This window comes from Anolis carolinensis, chromosome 3 (assembly GCF_035594765.1).
Source record: "Anolis carolinensis isolate JA03-04 chromosome 3, rAnoCar3.1.pri, whole genome shotgun sequence".
Classification (NCBI taxonomy): Eukaryota; Metazoa; Chordata; class Lepidosauria; order Squamata; family Dactyloidae; genus Anolis; species Anolis carolinensis.
This window is the reverse complement of record NC_085843.1, coordinates 30,735,393-30,755,101: the sequence shown is the minus strand read 5'-3', so window position 1 is coordinate 30,755,101 and position 19,709 is coordinate 30,735,393.

The window sequence follows — 19,709 nt, the reverse complement described above, 5'->3', positions numbered from 1 at the left end:
CCTCCACCAAGTCAATGGCACAGTCATAAGGTCTATGTGGGGGTAATTTTTCGGCTTCTTTTTCATTGAATACATCCCAATACTCGGAGTACTTCTTTGGCAAGGTGATAATGGGCTCGGTGTCTGTGGCATGGCAGACCTTGGCTACGAGGCAATGGTTTTGGCAGTACTTTGAAGCAAACTGCAGTTCTCTGTTGGACCAGGAGATGCTTGGGTCGTGAAGTGTCAGCCATGGAATCCCCAAAATCACAGGGAAATGGGGAACCTCAGTAACAAAGAAGGAAATCTCTTCCATATGTTCCCTTATCCACATCCTGGTGGGTTCCGACCACTGGCTTACGGGGCCCGTCTTGAGAGGGCGGCCATCGATGGCTTGCACCACACGGGCATTCTTGAAGTCATGATATTGTAATCCCAGAGAGTCGGCATACTCTCTATCAATGAAATTGTTGGTAGCTCCTGAGTCTATCATGGCGTGGATCATGACGGGTCCCTTTTTTGCTGACCATAAGGTGACCACTAGAAGGAACAGGACCCCGGTTGGCGGCTCTTGAATGGGTTTCTTGACCGGGTTGGCGAGCCTCTCTACGCCCGGTCGTTGGCTTCCCCCGCCGGCTGTGTGCCAGCCGCCTCAGACGTCTTCGTCTCCGTGGAGGACGCCGCCGCAAGACGGGCGGCGGGCTTCCCTTTGGCTGGGCACTCTCTGGCGAAGTGGCCCCCATTCCCGCAATACCAACAGAGATTTAGGCGTTGGCGGCGGGCCTTCTCGGCGGCATCTAATCTGGGACGCACATTGCCCAACTGCATCGGCACCTCCTCGCTCCCTCTGGGGTATGGGGATGGTGGTGGGGGTCTCCACACTGGACGCGGCTGAACGCTGGCGGGAGCGGGGGGTTTTGCCCCAGCTCTACCGCTCTGGCCTCGTACCCACTGCTTCCTGTTGGCAATCATGACTTCAGCCCGTAAACATTGATCGATGAGTGCTTCCAGCGTTTGGGGAGGATCCACCTTGGAGATTTCCTCCAGCATTTCAATGTTGAGACCCTCCCGAAATTGTCCTCTGAGGGCAACATCGTTCCAGCCGGTGTTGTGGGCCAGCACTCGGAACTCGGCTATGTACTGAGACATGGGTCTGTCTCCTTGGAAGAGGCGGCGGAGTTTGTGCCCGGCTGCCTCCAAATTGTCCTCGATTCCCCAGGTCGCCTTAAGGTGGTCCAAGAAATGTTGCGCTGACCTTAGATGTGGGGAGGCTTGGTCGAACAGAGCCGTCGCCCAGTTAGCCGCTGGCCCGTCTAGGAGACTGTAAATCCACGCCACCTTGATGTCTTCCTGGGGAAACTCGGCATCACGGGCCTCTAGATAAGCTTGGCATTGGCGACGGAAAACATGAACCTTAGAAGCTTCTCCAGTAAACTTGGTTGGCAACGCCATGGCCGGAAGACGGATTCCGCGTTCCTTCAAACCCTTTATTTCTCCATCCTGTGCATTGAGCTTATCACGGATTCGGTCCACCTCATCCTTGTCGATGGTGTAGGTAATCGGCTGGCCGCTCGGCCCAGGTACGACTCCGGTAGACATTCTGGCCGAGGTTAATTGGTGCTTAGGGTGGCGGAGTCAAACTGTCACGACCCAGGCTACAGAGCACCAATAACCATACGCAGAGGCCAGATTCTATCTAATATCTTTATTAAGGAAATATATAAAGTTAGTAAAGGCAAATGTAAAAGTTAGTCCAGAAATAGACCTTTCAGGGAAGGTCAAAATTAGTCCAAAGAAACAATGTCCAATATGAAATATTAAGGTCCAAAGTTGTAATCCAATAACCGAAACACTCACTTTGCCAGGCAAAGTGAGGGGAGATGACAAGGTCCTTTAGTCCATGAACTTGAGCAAGGCTAGGAAATAACTTGATACTTGAAACAAGGCTTGAAACGTGGAACAAGGTAACGAGGAACAAGAACAAGGTAACGAGGAACAAGAACAAGGTCCGTGGAATAACTTGGTAAAATCCGTGAAACAAGGCAAGGTTTAGTCCTGGGAAAACAAGGCAAGGTCCGTAGGTAAACAAAGGCTGGGAAACAGGAGCGAAGGCTGGAAACAAGGCAAGGCTTGAGCTGGAACGAGGCTTGAAACGGAGCGCGCTGTCCAGACACAACTCGCTCCGGAGGCTGACGAATTGACTCCGCAAAGTTACTCCGCGGGGAAAACACCTATATAGAGTCTAACTTTCCCGCCGAGAGCAGTTCTCTGGGAACCAGAAACGAAAGCTAATCTCTGAGACCAGATGTTTGACTCCTTAAAGATTCTCATGGAAAGTAGGCTTAATTGGCAAATTCTTAGCAATTATTCTCGCACTCCTGCGCGAGGCTGCTTCCAAGCCTCTCTGTTGTTTACAAAACTCATGGCGAGAAAACACTGGAGATGTAGCCTCAGTATTTGTTTGACATACTTCTGGAACATAATCCTCTTGCAGGTGCAAGGTTCCCAGATCTGGCTGGGAAGAATCTGTCTGGGAAGAATCCAGTTCTGACTGGGAAGGTAAAAAACCCAAGTTTTCTTCTTCATCAGGCATCACAATGTCATGAGCAGGACTACAAGGCCCATGGGTCATCACATTGTGTGTCAGGAGCAACTTGCGGAATTGCAAGTCACTTCTGTTGTTAGAGAATTGGCCATCTGCAAGGACGTTGCCCAGGGGACCCCCAGACGTTTTGATGTTTTACCAGCCTTGTGGGAGGCTTCTCTCGTGTCCCCGCATGGAGCTGGAGCTGATAGAGGGAGTTCACCCGCATTCTCCCCGGATTGGATTCGAACCAGCAACCTTCAGGTCAGCAACCCAATCTTCAAGGCATCAGTCCTGCCGGCACAAAGGTTTAACCCACTGCACCACTGGTGGCTCAATTCTATAGCATTGAGCCAGTGTAGATGCTCCCTTAACCAATGTTTGAGATGATGATAGCCATTGCCCAACAATATCTGAAGGGCCCAGGGGACCTCCAGCCTTGCTTTGAAAGAACTAGTTCAACAGTATGACCACTCAGTGATTAAATCTGAACCAGTCTGACTGTTGATTCAACACATTTTAGTGAAGAAAGTGCCTTGAAAAATCTGGTTCACATTCAGCCTGATTATATTTAGCTTTGGACTCAGTCTAAGCTTTGGGTTCATTCTCCTCCGAAATACTTCACACATGCATTCATCATAACACATATCAATACTGTGTGAAAAAATAAGAGGCATCAGGGTTCTTCTAATTCACAAATTATCACTATTTAAATAGCCTTCCAGCTTATCCCTTCTAGTAATAATTCCAAGTCCTCTGTGATTTTCTCACCTTGTTGACATTTGGCAAAAGACTGCATCTTTATTGGGCATCTTTGTCATAATTGGTAATTTGAAAACTTGCAAGAAATCCCTGTGGGCCTTCATGAACAAAGGCCATTGGTTAATACAAGAAATCTATCTCAACTGGTCTGTTAGATTTCAAGTGTAGGGTCAGGGGTTAGAGTAAAGGAATGAATAAGCAATCATTGCTGTTCCTGAATCCATTGGCAAGATGCCTAGGAGAGAAGTAATGAATGCATCTTTAATATGTCATCTCTCACTTGGCTGTAATGCCTTGACAGCTCACTTGACTTCTCAATTCAAAAGGTGGACATTAATTAATGGTCTCATCCATATTCATAATTGTTGGGTAAATGCAGAGACTCAGCTGTAGGTGACTGATGACAAAACGAGTAAATGAGTTTGGTCTATATACGCTCTGAGCAGTTGGGGAATGATTGATGGCACACAGAGAATGGGACACTGCTATATTAAATGATTAATCCGCAGTGGGAGCAACATCACCATCAAGACCATCTGATCCCCACACCAAAAATTCTTAATAGCGGGAGATCATCATTAACTGGGGAAAGCATTCTTTCATAGCTGTGTTGAAGAGGGAATTTCCTTAAACTGCATGACATTCTACAACCGCTGGAAAATCCCTCTTCTGCACAGCTATTAAAGGGGCAGCAGCTCTGTTTACTTTTGTAAGAGAAGAGTGGGGAAAGTGAAGTCTACTGCCCACATCTGGTCCTTGAACCCACTTTTGCAGTCCCTAAGGCCTCATTGCACCCAAAACCCATTATTTATTTTCTTGTTTCTGGGTGATTTCTAAATTTTTCATGTGCAAACATCCCAAAAATGTACCAAAACCATATGCAGACATGGAGAGGAGGAGTTGTTCCCTTCTCACATCCCTTCCAGCTCTTCATTGCAACGCTGCAAAAGGAAATCATGGGACATCTCTACCCGTGCACTCAATGTAATGCATGTGGCCCATGGGTGTGCTTGTCTATGGGTACATGTCTACCCTAGTACCTTTTTATCCTACTCAAGGCTATTCAGAGGCATACCAGTTAGAGGCTGTTTGAGAGGTGGATGCACTACCTTACTTACTTGCTTAGGCGATCCCTTGTTGTCCGAGTATGATGGCTTTCTAAGTGTAATGTCTTGGCGGTGGGTATGTAGGTGACTGTAGAGCCCTGTTCTTGACCCACATGTTTTTCCACAGCAAGGACATTGGTTTCTAGCTGGAAGGTGGTCCTGGTCAGGGTTGGCTTGATGCGCCTTCCTCTTGATATGTTTCTCCCTTTCACCCTCCATTTGTACCTCTTCAAATTCCACAGCACCAGCAGCATGCACTACCAACCAGTGCCAGCTGGTGATGTAATTGTCAGTGAAATGGTAAATCTATTCTGGGATTCGATCTGGACCCACCTTGGATATCACCTTTAATGTTCAGAATAACCCCCCAAATGGAATGTAAAGGTTAAAAAAACATCCAAAATGGAAACTGGAAATGATACAACATCACTTCCAGAGCATCAAGAACACAATGTGCAAACCATTGGTGAGTGTGTGTGCATGTGTGTGTGTCTGTACCTCCTTTGCTGTTGTCCACTTCTTTTTTCAACCTTAGTCCTACTTTTAAATGTAACTACTAGTCTGTATCCATTACATCAGTAGGAATTATCTATCTACTGACTTGCCATTCAACAACAGATTCTACTCTAATTGAGACTGACCAATAAGATTCAGGTCAATATCACATAATCAAGATACTCCAGAAGTAACAGAAATCATGGTTTAAACCAGGTTAAATGCCTTATAATACAAAACAATATTTAGAAACAGATGAAAAAATAACAGAAAGGAAAGAGTCATGCTTAATTCCTAAAGGACAACTTATTTAGTTCTCATGGGAGGCTTGAAGGAAAGGTGGGGAGTGTCAGGCTCTGGGAGTCCTTCCTTGTGTCAGATTTGGCCCACTAGGCTTTTTTTTCCCAGATAGTCATTTTCCCCCCAACCCTGATGTCATAATTTTGAGTGTTCCAAGGTTTGTATTTCCTTCCCATCTTCTAAAACAGGCATGGGCAAACTTCAGCCCTCCAAGTGTTTTGGACTTCAACTCTTCAACCAGCTGTTAGGAATTGTGAGAGTTGAAGTCCAAAACACCTGGAGGGCCGAAGTTTGCCCATGCCTGTTCTAAATGGTTGAAATACTTCTCCCTAAGGCTTAATTAAAAGGTGTAAAATCTTCAAACAAAAATACAGTTGTATTTTTTATCTCAGCTTTTTTCCATTTTGTAAGATTTGAATGTTGGAGAAAACAAACCAGATTTTCCCATGCATAATTTTGAAGTAACTACAATATGTCCAAAGGTTAGAGCTAGGAAACATAAAACAGACTAAAACTAGACAAACTCATCCATTGGCCAGTCTACTTCATTTATTTTTAATTTTTGAAAGCATTTATAATTTTTTTTCTTCCAGCATTCTTCCAAAGTAATATGAAGCGTTCATAAAATAACCGACTTTCCTCCTTTTTCTAAACCCAAATTCCATCTAATCAGAATGTTTGGATGACATTCCAAAGCTTTGGGAAGTGGCTGTGTCCCACGTTTCCAAGATCTTTACAATTGCACTTAGCAAATTCAAGCATTTCCCTCCCTCTTTTTACCCTCTGAGGGGTAAAAAGGGAAATATATGTTTTCTTTTTTCATTTCTTTTTGATAGGGATAAGTGTTTTATGCCTGTTTGGGGGAGGGAAGGCTATTGTGAAAAACTGACAAAACCATAGAGCTCCCTTATAATCCATGTTGAGGATCCTGTGGCTCAGGTTTTTTTAAAAATAAAACAAGAAGTAATATAATTTGGGGATTTATAAAAAAAACCTGGACATTTAATACATCAGATGTAATATTATATATTACAAGTTATATATAATGACCACAGTCAGTGTCCCGCTGTACAACTTAGCCCCGTTATGAATCAATTCTGTTGTACATCAGTCCCACTGTCCACGGGTCACTTTTCTGGCTCTTCTACATAGTAATGCAACAGCAGCCCTTTATTGAATAAAGGCATCACAGACTTGCCTAGTTTTAAGATCTGCATATGTAACCCCCTACCGAGTCAATTTTGAACTGTGAGTTTTACATTTACATTCTAATAGTATTGTGCTTTACCTTTGCATTATATATTTTAATATATGTATTTTATGGTATCATGCCTTATCTGAGTGTTTTAACTGTATTGTATTTTATGATTTTGTGTTTCATCTGGGTATTTTAATTGTTTTGTATTCTATTGCGAGCTATGAGGAGAGGTATATAAAAAACAAATAAAATGTATTATGATGCTGATTTTTTTTCTTGTGTCAGGAGCAACTTAAGAAATTCTAAGTCGCTTCTGGTGTGAGAGAATTGGCCATCTGCAAGAACATTGCCCAGGAGACACCCGGATGTTTGATGTTTGATGTTTTACCATCCTTATAGGAGGCTTTTCACATGTCCCCACATGGAGAGCTGGAGCTATCAGAGGGAGCTCACCCACTCTCCCCAGATTCGAATTGCCGACCTATTGGTCGGCAGTCCTGCAGGCACAAAGTTTTAACCTATTGCACCACCGGGGGCTCCGATGGTGATGATGATGATGATTTATATACTCTTGGCCCTAGAAAATTGCATGATAGAGTCACCTTAGAGTCATCATAACACAGAAGTGACTCAAAGACAACAATTATAACTAAATCATTGTCAATCTATACGTGCTACTATTACATTTACATTTTTGGTGAAAATGTTCATTGAAGAAAATGGAAAACTTCTTTCTTCTCCATGGTGTCGAAATTTTAGATCTTTGTTTATGCTGTTTATCATACATACCCTTCTTCAAATTCCTTTGTCTTGCATAAGGAGAAGGAGGTGGGCTGGAATACATTTAAAGAACGTACAGCAGTACTTTGCACTATGCCACCTCAGAGGCACTAAAGCCATCTGTATCATTTGTCGACTGATAGTGACTGGTGTTATTTGATAGCCATTTTGCCCCTTTTTCTCCAGGATGTAAGCCAGCTGCTCTCCTGAAGGATGATCATCATATAAGGAAACAAGCTGTTAATCTTGGAGAGACTATGCAACCCACAATATGATGATTTCCTAGAGAAATACCATCTGTGGCTATTGTCTAATCCAAATGCCTTTTCGTGTTAATTGTCTACTTTCATCCAAATGAAAGAAAAAGAACTACAAAATGATTGCAAAAGAAGCTGCCATTACAGCAGGACTTGAACTTAAAGTTAGCTATTTTCTTAAGGAGATATTCCTAAAGTTAATATGTTTGCGGATGAATCCTATGGTTAATCACAACAAGAGCTGATCCACTGAATAAATAGAACTGACCTATATGTTGACTCACCATTTAACAACGGATTCAGTGGAACTGCTTTAACTGAGACTAACCCACAGGATTCAAGACATTATTATGGGTCAGATCCAGATTCCTGCATGCAACTAGATTATTGGAAGAATAATCTACCCCAAATCTGGACAAAAATACCTTCTGTGAGTGGAGTTCTTCAGTCTATAGAAGGCAGGGTGGGCAAAACCCATGGGCTGACATAAAATCCTTTCTAGTTAATATTTTAGGCCAATTTGGAAAATCAGTCTGGAAAATGGGGGGGGGGGGAATTTCAGGTCTTTAGGAGTTACTAAAGAGGGGCTTGTAGGCAACATGTGGCCTGTGAACTTTACCTTCTGTTTCCTTTACTGCTGTTTGCATTATTATTATTATTATTATTATTATTATTATTAGTATTATTAGTATTATTATTATTATTATGTTGAAGTAAAGTTTTTTAGTTAGTTTTACTTGTGTTGTAAGGCTGTTGCTGGACAAAACAAGACAGCCACCTCCTAAATCAGAATAGTTATTCCAGTCAACAAGACTGTAGATGGAATCAGCTATAGACTCACAGATTAATCCAGTTAGCTACTGTATATAGAGTAAATTGCCACTTACCTAACAAGCAAAACATCTGGAACTAGCCCTGGGATAAGCCATAGACTAAGGGACCCTTCCAGACAGGCCCTATATCCCAGGATCTGATCCCAGGTTTTCTGTTTATCCCATATTATTTGGCAGTGGGGACTCATATAATCTAGATTAAAGCAGAAAACCTGGGATCAAATCCTGGGATATAGGGCCTGTCTGAAAGGGCCCTACGGGTGAGGAAAACAATGCAAGGTCTTATAGCAGACGTGAAACAAAAGTCTTTGCTGATAAGTCTTCACAGCAGACAGGAGCAAGAGTCTTTGGCAAAAAGTCTAAGCGTATACAGGAATTTGAGTCTTTAACAACTCTTGTTCTTGTAGCTGTAGCATGAAGACCGGAACACAAACGCATCAGGAAGGTCGGTTGCTGCTGATGCTGACTACTGGCTTTGCTGCTAATTTATAGCCCTGAGCTCCTGGCACAGATATTCCTAAGGCGAGGTCCAATTGCTCAGCGTTTTTGCCATGATTCTTGCTGACCTTTTCCTTTCTCTTTTTGCCCTTCGCCATTCTAAAAACATAGGGACTTGTAGTACGTCTTCCTCGCTTCCTTTCTCCTCAAAACTTGGCCCCAAATCTCCAAGTGCTACCTCTTCAGACTCCTACCACCTCCTCAGAAGCAGAAGAGTAGTCCACAACAGTGGCAGCAATGTAGAGACATTACCCAGCCAATCAATCCAAATTTACTAGCTCTTATCAGGCACAATGGGCAAGGATCAAACATATATGTGATAGGATGGCCTGATCCAAATATCTTCTTCTCTCGATCAAGTGCAAGTGATCCTAAGAATTCTGACCTGGTGGAAAAAAACCTGCAGATTCTATTATAACAAAGGCATCCAATTTTGGGTGAAAATTGGTCTCTCTGTCTCCTTGTACATATCAATCTTATCACACAGGCAACCAAGAATTATGTTCATGACTCTTTGAAACTGATCCCAAAAGGCATTGTAACCACAATGTTGGTTAAGAGGGCCCAGCAGAGATTTACTGTCTGAGACTTCTAAGGAACCAACAATTGAATGAAAAACCACTGCTGACTTTCTACCACTGTGCTATAGAGAGTGTCCTAATCTACTGCAGCTGTGCATGGTTTGGTAACTGCACAGTTGCCGATAGGGTACTGCATAAATAATCATTGGTTGCCCTCTCCCCTCTTTGGAAGAACTTTATAAGTCCCACAGCCTTAAGAAAGCTCAGAACATTCTTAAGGATCCATCTCACCCAGCATATTAATTTATTTTTATTATCATCATCTGGAAGACAGTACAGGTTGACAAAGACAAGGACAAACAGATTGAGAGATAGCTTTTATCCTAGAGCTGTAACTATATTGAACTCCATGATTTCACACTGATATGGCATTGGTGGCTGTGTTGTGGTGGTTGGAGTGTGGAGGGATGAGTCTGTTGTTTTTTGATATGTGCTGGGGAAAGCATTTAATTTCATTGTACAATGTACAATGACAATAAAGCTATTCTAGTCCAGTAGTTGGAGTAACTCTGATGAAGAAAATGTCAAAGACGTGGAAATTAAGGCAATATGTTTATGCATGCTTGCACATGTGTGCTTACTTACCTGCCAGCTTCACTCCTGGACAATTTGCATAATGAAAAGTCACAACTAATTTCCAATTATACTCACTCTATGATCTATGCTACCTCTATCCATTGCCCAACATGTTCTAATACATGCTCATCTTTAGAAAACAAAGAAGAATAGTAGCTTTGGTCATATCTAGTGTGCTCCTAATTGCCAAAGTCTTGGGAACATTATATTATAGTTGCTATTTTCTCACAGAAGCCACAGAGTCTCAAACTTTATTATGAAGAACTGCAAAAATATTGATCAGGCAGTTCTATGCAAGCTGATATTTCACTATCAGAATGCTACAGTCTCACAAAATCATCACCATCTGTGTACTAACACCCACTGCCTGCATAACAGTATCTTAAATTCTGAAACTTCCTGTAGCTTCCTTGCCAGGGAGGCAGTGAGAAAACTCTTAAGATTTAGATTAAACTGCAAAATAGCAATCCACAGTGATGAAGCTATTGGAGGATGGGATTCCAGGTTTTGGGTTGCTCCTTTAAAGTTCAGAGTAATTCCTTTTAAGTTCAGAGCATGCAGTCTTTCATCTGGGCAACAAGTGGGCAACTTGGGTAGCTGGTCATACCAGAAGATGGACCTCGACAATGGGAGGGAATGGAGTAAGACGGTTTCTGTCTGCTTTCCTCACTTTCCTCCACTTTCCCTCCACTCGTGGGATGAGGTCCTTAGTATGAAGCTAACATAGTGCCTATAAAGAGCTTATTGTTAACACAAGAGAGCTGCATCATGTGGGACTCCAACCACATGGGCTCATTATTTCAGCAGAAGATCACACTATGTACACACAAAAGCAGGCAGGCATCTGGATGTCATAATACATGTTTTCCATGTATAGATAGATAGATAGATACATAGATACATAGATACATAGATACATAGACAAACAGATAGATAGACAAACAGATAGATAGTGCCTTTCTTCTTCCAGGCATCTCTAAGGGATGCTTTGTAACTTATTCTTTTTGTGTTTCTCAGTCTTCCCAATTGAACACTTCCTTGTTACGTCTCCCAAGAGTTTGATTTTACAAGCTGCCCATAGTTGTAGAAATAGCACCTGTTTGCATTTGTTACAGGATTGCTGCAGATTCTGCAGCACTCTGATAGTTAGCCATTAGTAGAGTTTGTAGCCAGCTCAGCAAAGTCTTTTTGTTCTGGAGACTGCCCCTTTTCTTGGGGGAAGAAGGCTCCATTTTGAGAAGCCTCTTGCCTTCTAGACTGAAGAAGAAAGAACTTAGATGTGCTTGTGTGGCCATGCCAGGCCAATTCTGACAAAGCCATTGTAAGTACTAACCTCTGCCTTTAAAACCAGTGCTGAGCATAGATAGGGAAAGACTCGCTCTTTCTAAAAATAGTAGCTTAGCACTGGGGCAGAGAATATCTCAGGATTTCTCTGCTACTGGAAGAAGTTCTACCTACTTCGCCTCAAAAACTAGCTTTGAGCTTAGATAAATGATAGACCTGCTCTTTCTGACAGCTCAGGGCTAGGGTAAAGAGGATCTCAGGATCTCTTTGCCTTTGGAGGAAGTTAAACCAGCAACTAAAGGGGAAAAGCAAGAAAGGAACATCTGCAAGGTTTTATAAGTTGACTGTTTATATTTGCAACCTTAACTACGTGTGCCAAGTCTGCCATGGACTTTGTGAAAATAAAATTTTGTTTGATTGTTCAACTTGAAGTGTCTTTGGTTACTGGGATTTCCAGAGCTTCTAAGTAAGGTCCCCGCAGTTCACCTGGGCAAAGGAAGAAGCACATCTTAAAGCTTTAAAAGGTGCCTGGGTGTGACAGCATATCCTGTTCCTTATTACTCACCCCAGGCCACATACCAACCTGTCCCAAGTCCCCAAATGCTTCAACAGAAGAGTGATACAAATAGATCTTGCCATGGGGATAGTGAGCACATCTTCAATTGGTGGAGAAGTCCCTAAAAACCGAATTCCTCCTAGGCTACACTGTAGGAATATCCAAAGGAACAAAAAAAGATGGGCATAGAACCTTATCAGGTTGGCCCAAAGACACACTTAGTCAAGCTTCCTGCCTGCCACAGGGACTAACAAATATCTCTGAGAAGCTGACACTCATTGGAAGTAGAGACATAGTCATTCTTTGCTATATCTTTACACCAGCTGGTGTTCCATTGCATCCTTCCTCTAAACCACATCTTCAAAATGTTACTGTTACTGTTTTGTATTGCAACTCCCCAAATCCTTTGGCCAGAGGATTTTGGAAAATGTTGTCCAAAATTATTATCTGCCAAGCTCAGCTCTAAACACACAAATAAACAAACAAATAACATGAACATTTTTATTGAACAGCATCACAGATTAGCAATTTCAATGAAAAAAAGACACATAGATGCAGTTGCCAAGGATCACGCTTCAACCTGCGCCTTGGAAAGCTAAATGACAGACAGGAGATCAGCAGGTGGTTTGATGCTCTGGCTCTCTTCCCACGCTGGGCACGGTTTCTACCTGTTAATAACTGCCAAGTTTTTTGGAAAAGAAGAAGAGACAAAGAGTCAGAGCCAAGGGGGTGGGATTAGACAGAGTAATGAGCTTCCCACTAACAGTGTCATTCATACCATAAATAGCAATCAGACAGCCAAAATATTCACATAGCTAGAAGATTTAAAGCTGGTATGTCTGTGACATCCACCTACAATAAAGGATGAAAAGTCAGATGCAAGTGAAGATTCACAATAAAATTGCTGGAATTAGGAAATTGTGGTTATGATTTTAAGGCTCCACTACTCACTTTGAGTCCTCCAATATCAGCTCTTTGTTGTGACTTGTCATGGACTCTCATCTCACTCTTCCATGTAGAACAGAAAGCACACAATTTAGGAGGGGGATGTGCTAGTGTTCTTACCATATATCAAGAGAACTACTTCATCGGCATAGGGAAACTGATGAAGAAACACAACCAACAAACTATCTACAGACCCACTCAGAAAATTCAACAAATGCTACGTTCAGCAAAGGACAGGAGGGATCTTCTCACCTCTGCAGGGGTCTACCATGTACCATACAGCTGTGGACAAGTCTACATAAGGACCACCAAACACAGTGCCCAAACAGGAATCAAGGAACATGAAAGGCACTGCAGACTAATCCAACCAGAGAAGTCAGCCATAGCAGAGCACTTGATGAACCAACCTGGACACGGCATACTAATTGAGAACACAGAAATGCTGGACCACTCTCACAACCACCATGTCAGTCGATACATTTTAGTTAAAAAATCAGCTCAAAAAAACCTGACTCAACTTATCCATGTGAGTACTGTATCTTAACCTGTTACTAAGGAGGCTGTTCAGGTCCGGATGAGGGCGAACAAATTGAAATTGAATCCAGACAAGACAGAGGTCCTCCTGGTCAGTCGAAGGCCAAACAGGGTATAGGGTTACAGCCTGTGTTACATTATGTTACACTCCCCCTGAAGACACAGGTTCGCATCTTGGGTGTTCTCCTGGATTCATTGCTGAGCCTGGAATCCCAGGTTTTGGCAGTGACCATGGGAGCATTTGCACAATTAAAATTTGTGCACCAGTTGCACCCATACCTTGAGAAGTCAGACTTAGCCATGGTGTTGCATGCTCTCGTTTCATCCTGCTTAGATTACTGCAACGCGCTCTATGTGTGGTTGCCTTTAAAGACGGCCTGAAAGCTCCAATTAGTCCAACGGGCGGCAACCAGACTTGTAACTGCAGCGGCGTACAGAGAGCATACTACTCCTCTGTTGCATCAGCTCCCTTGGCTGCCAATATTCTACCAAGCCCAATTTAAAGTGCTGGTCTTGACCTATAAAGCCCTAAATGGTTCTGGTCCAACTTACCTGTCTGAATGCATCTCCTCTTATAAGCCTACTAGAACTTTAAAATCACCTGGAGAGGCCCTGCTCATGGTCCCACATTCTTCGCAAGCACGATTGGTGGGGACGAGAGACAAGGCCTTCTCAGTGGTAGCTTCTCGGCTGTGGAACTCCTTCCCCAGCAAGATCAGGCAGGCTCCATCCCTTCTGGGTTTTTGAAAAAGACTTGGCTCTGTGCACAAGCGTTTAAAGAATAAGTTTGATGTTTTTATTGGATAATTGTTTTATTGCTGTGTTTTGATATTTGATTGTTTTATCGGGCAAGGCCCCATGTAAGCCGCCCCGAGTCCCTTCGGGGAGATGGGGCGGGGTATAAAAATAAAGTTGTTGTTATTATTATTATTATTATTATTATTATTATTATTATTATTATTATTATTTTCTACACCTTCAGCATGGTCTGGATTAAGGATGATGAGCAAGGTTTTTGGATGAATGGAACTATGTACATTATATACTTTTAAATTTTGTATACTGTTTTATGTGTATTATGGCTTAATGTTAGGCGTTTTAACTGTTTTTATGTTTTATGGTTATTGTTGGTTTTTATCGGGATTGAATTTTTGCCAAATTTTTAAGCCACCTTGAGTCCCTTAGGGTGAAAAAGGTGGGATAGAAATGAAGTAAAGGTAAAGGTTTCCCTGACGTTAAGTCCAGTCATGTCTGACTCTGGGGGTTGGTGATCATCTCCATTTCTAAGCTGAAGAGCCGGCGTTGTCCATAGACACCTCCAAGGTCATGTGGCCGGCATGACTGCATGGAGCACCGTTACCTTCCCGCCGGAGCGGTACCTATTGATCTACTCACATTGGCATGTTTTCGAACTGCTAGGTTGGCAGAAGCTGGAGCTAACAGCGGCTGCTCACTCCACTCCCAGGATTTGAACCTGGGACCTTTCGGTCTGCAAGTTCAGCAGCTCAGTGCTTTAACACACTTCGCCACCAGGGCTCCTTGAAATGAAGTAAGTAAGTAAGTAAATAAATATATGGAACCAGTAAAGTGGAGTGGCAAAAGGCATTTTTGAGGGCTAATAAGTCTAGAATCTGGGCAGAATAGAGATTCTGAGAACTGTGGAAAAAAAAAGTCTCCCTTCAGGCCTGAAATAACCATAAACCATCAAACATTGCCTGCTTTATGTGTTGGAATTTTTGCTCCTCTTTTCCATGCATTTTTTGTTCTACTTTCTTCTCATGTTCCATCTTATTTTCACACTTGCTTTGTAGGTAAGAGTACATAGTATTCATGTACTATTCAGGTCTGTACCACTCCCCTTGTTTTTCTCTTTTATTATTCAGGAGTACTTTTTATGCAAGGCCAGTGTCCTAGAATATATTTAAGGAAAATGTAAAATCAAGTTGGAATCATCCCAGCGATCATCAAATTCATCCTCTAGCAATGAATGAAATGTACAGCATCTGAGACAGGTGGCCATACAATTGTTTTAAAACTCCGTGTGTCTTAAAACTTTTTACAAAGGAGAGTGTGCCATACTCTCCAACTGTCCTGATCTGGCAGGGAGAGTCTCAGTTAGGATCTCTTCACACAGGGCTTTTTGGTGCCCTTTTTTCTTCTTTGAAACTGTGCTGCCACTCTTTCATCCATATGATGGGGACAGGGACAGGGCGCCAATATGCCTTGTCCTGTCCCCATCATACAATGGGGAAGGAGGGAGGGCACAGGTGGTGCCACGAGCTGCCCCCATGCGTCTTCCCTTTTGCCGGCAAAAGGCCCAAGTGAAGAGGTCTTTAATCCTGTCACCTCACTTTTTAAAATGTCCCAGTCTCTCTCTCCTCCTCCCATTTTCCTCCTTTGTTCCCAGTTTCCTTCAGGGACTGCATTCAAAGGGCAAAAGTAGCTTGCAGCAAGGGAGGAATGGAGTCTGATAGAATCAAGTACTTCCCAGAGGAATCAGATAAAAGTGAATTCTCAGTATCTCCTAGCTTGTCCATTTTTCCTCATGACTAACTTTTGCCTTCTCAGGCACATTCTGATGCTACTTGTCCTAATTTCCAACTGTGAAATGTTGGAGGTTATTGTGTATGATCTCCCAATGTTCAGGAGATTCTTCCTACCATTTGGTCTAAATGCTTTTTATTGTAGCTTGAACCCTGGGAATTGAGTTATGTCGCAGAAACAAATGTGTCCCATCTACTACATAAAGAGAGCTAGACAGACAATATTTTGAAGCAGAGAAAGCATAGAATGCTATAAAGACCAGGCAGCTCCCATTAGGAACTATATATATACTGTGTGTGTGTGTGTGTGTGTGTGTGTGTGTATGTATGTATGTATGTATGTATGTATGTGTGTGTGTATATATATATATATATATATATATATATATATATATGCATGCATGCTGAGCCCCTGGTGGCGCAGCGGGTTAAAATGCTGAGCTGCTAAACTTGCCGACCGAAAGGTCAGCGATTCGAATCCAGGGAGTGGAGTGAGCTTCCGCTGTTAGCCCTAGTTTCTGCCAACCTAGCAGTTCGAAAATATGAAAATGTGAGTAGATCAATAGGTACCGCTCCGGTGGGAAGGTAACAGTGCTCCATGCAGTCATGCCAGCCACATGGCCTTGGAGGTGTCTACGAACAACACTGGCTTTTCAGCTTAGAAATGGAGATGAGCACCAACCTCAAGAGTCAGACACAACTAGACTTAATGTCAGGGGAAAGCCTTTACCTTCACCTTATGCATGCATGCATGCTTTGGACAGTATAGGGAAGGGTTAACACCCCTGTGGTGTTTGTTTTGCTGTCTTTGGCCCTGTTCAGAAGATTTCACCTCACTTTTCATCCCTGTGATAGTTGGATTTTGAAAAAATAGGCTTGTTGTGGAAACAAGGGCTGATAATAATGCTTCAATGCAGACACTCTTTTCCTATGATAACTCTTTCAGAAGTGAATTCCCCTTCCGAGGGATAGATTTCTCTCATTTCCTGCTATCTCACCCCCATTCTTAACTATGAGTCATATGTAAGTCGTATGTTTGTAACTGGGGGACTGCCTGTATAATTAATTATACATATTATACATACCTTTGTTTCATGATCTGCTTTCTCCTGTAATTCTCAAATCTATAATATAAATTTTATCAGCCACAGCTATGTCTGGCAAGTTATGTTCTGAATGTTTCATCAGTTTGAATACAAGTCCCAGGCTTGTTTTCCCACCAGTTCTTTGCAGATGGTAAATCAAATTCTTGTGATGCTAGTAATATACACAATGTAATATTCATTGCCCAGTCCTCATATGAATGGAATAAAAAGGAACACATGGATGTTGTACCATGTATTACCAGCAGGCATCTATATAAATTCTGAGAAAGTGGGCAATCTTTCAGAGAAACCCATGTTCAATAGATTGCTCTTCCGAGGCTTGTTATTATAGCATGAGTGTAATTTGGCATTATATTTTGCAAATATAAGCCCTTGAAGCAATGTAATAAGCATGTTTGTAAAGCATGAAAGTTTTGTGTATTTTGGGATGTGTGTGTAATCTTAAGAATGAATGCATTGGTTTGTTCCAGGCATAAAAGCAGCCTAACAAAAACAAAATGGTAAGCTTTTGAAGATGAGCATAGATGGACTTATAAAGAAGCCAGAAAGGGTTCTGCTGACACAATCTGGGGAATTAGTGGCCAACAAGTGTTATATCACATAGGAAGAACATTAAGATTATTTTTCTGATTGCAAGAAAATATTTCTTACATGCATATAGGCTACTAAATATCTCTAAGATGATAAAATTATTGGAGGCTGGGAAAGAGACAGGTAGTAGACTGATTTGAATGTCAGTCTCCAACATACAAAGATAGCTCTGTTATAACACATTTGCTGCTTCTAGCTGATAAAACTCAGCCCGTGCTGGTAAGAGTGAATGTCTGCTTTTTATTAGATTATGCATAATTCTTATCTAAATAAGTGTTTGCCCATAATGAACAATGAATGACTGCTTGGGATGTTGACGGATGTCATAGAATCATAGAATCATAGAATAGTAGAGTTGGAATAGACCACATGGGCCATATAGTCCAACCCCCTGCTAAGAAGCAGGAAATCGCATTCAAAGCACCCCCGACAGATGGCCATCCAGCCTCTGCTTAAAAGCCTCCAAAGAAGGAGCCTCCACCACGGCCCCGGGGAGAGAGTTCCACTGTCGAACAGCCCTCACAGTGAGGAAGTTCTTCCTGATGTTCAGGTGGAATCTCCTTTCCTGTAGTTTGAAGCCATTGTTCCGTGTCCTAGTCTGCAGGGCAGCAGAAAACAAGCTTGTTCCCTCTTCCCTATGACTTCCCTTCACATATTTGTACATGGCTATCATGTCTCCTCTCAGCCTTCTCTTCTGCAGGCTAAACATGCCCAGCTCTTTAAGCCGCTCCTCATAGGGCTTGTTCTCCAGACCCTTAATCATTTTAGTCGCCCTCCTCTGGACGCTTTCCAGCTTGTCAACATCTCCCTTCAACTGTGGTGCCCAAAATTGGACACAGTATTCCAGGTGTGGTCTGACCAAGGCAGAATAGAGGGGGAGCATAACTTCCCTGGATCTAGACACTATTCCCCTATTGATGCAGGCCAGAATCCCATTGGCTTTTTTAGCAGCCGCATCACATTGTTGGCTCATGTTTAACTTGTTGTCCACGAGGACTCCAAGGTCTTTTTCGCACACACTGCTGTCAAGCCAGGCGTCCCCCATTCTGTATCTTTGATTTCCATTTTTTCTGCCGAAGTGAAGTATCTTGCATTTGTCCCTGTTGAACTTCATTTTGTTAGTTTTGGCCCATCTCTCTAGTCTGTCAAGATCGTTTTGAATTCTGCTCCTGTCTTCTGGAGTGTTAGCTATCCCTCCCAGTTTGGTGTCGTCTGCAAACTTGATGATCGTGCCTTCTAACCCTTCGTCTAAGTCGTTAATAAAGATGTTGAACAGAACCGGGCCCAGGACGGAGCCCTGCGGCACTCCACTTGTCACTTCTTTCCATGATGAAGACGACGCATTGGTGAGCACCCTTTGGGTTCGTTCGCTTAGCCAATTACAGATCCACCTAACCGTAGTTTTGTCTAGCCCACATTTTACTAGTTTGTTTGCCAGAAGGTCGTGGGATGTCTACTGAATAAAGCTATGTATATCAATGCCCAAGAAGATTGCTTCTTTCTTGGATGCCTGTGGGTTTCTTCAGGTGCATGCTTAGAGATATATAGGTGAGATTGTATTTCTTAGAAGATAGATGGCTAGGTGGTAGGAAACTGTACTTGAACTGATTTCTTGAAACAATGAAGTTTACCTTTCTACCTAGTTACAAGCAGTTTACAAGGCTGTCAACATTTCAATGATAATATCAGCCCATCTGATATTATTTTATTATGGCTGTTCAGGGTTTTTTTGTTTTTAGTATTTTTTATGGTGAGGGCCTGCCTTCAAAGCCATCTTAGAAATATATTCTTGTGTTGTGTTGCAATTTATCTTCAAGTTAAGTTCAACTTATGGCAACCCCATAAATGAGAAAGCTCCAGGTCTTTCAGATTCAAGGCTGAGGTTTACCTGATTGAGTCTCCTCAACTGGAATGTGGTCTTTCTCTTTTTCCTACTGCCTTTCACTTTTCCAAGCATTATCATCTTTTCTAGTGAGTCATGTCTTCTCACAATATGGCCAAAGTATTACAGTCTCCATTCAGTAATCTTGGTTTCTAGGGAGAGTTTAGGCCTGATTTGCTCTAGTGTTGGTCTTTTTGACTGTTTACAGTATTTTCAGAACTTTTCCAGAAATGTATCTCAAAGAAACTTTTTTTAAAATTTAAAAATCTGATTTCTTAACTATTTAGGTTTCACAACCATATTTAGAACTAGGAAATAC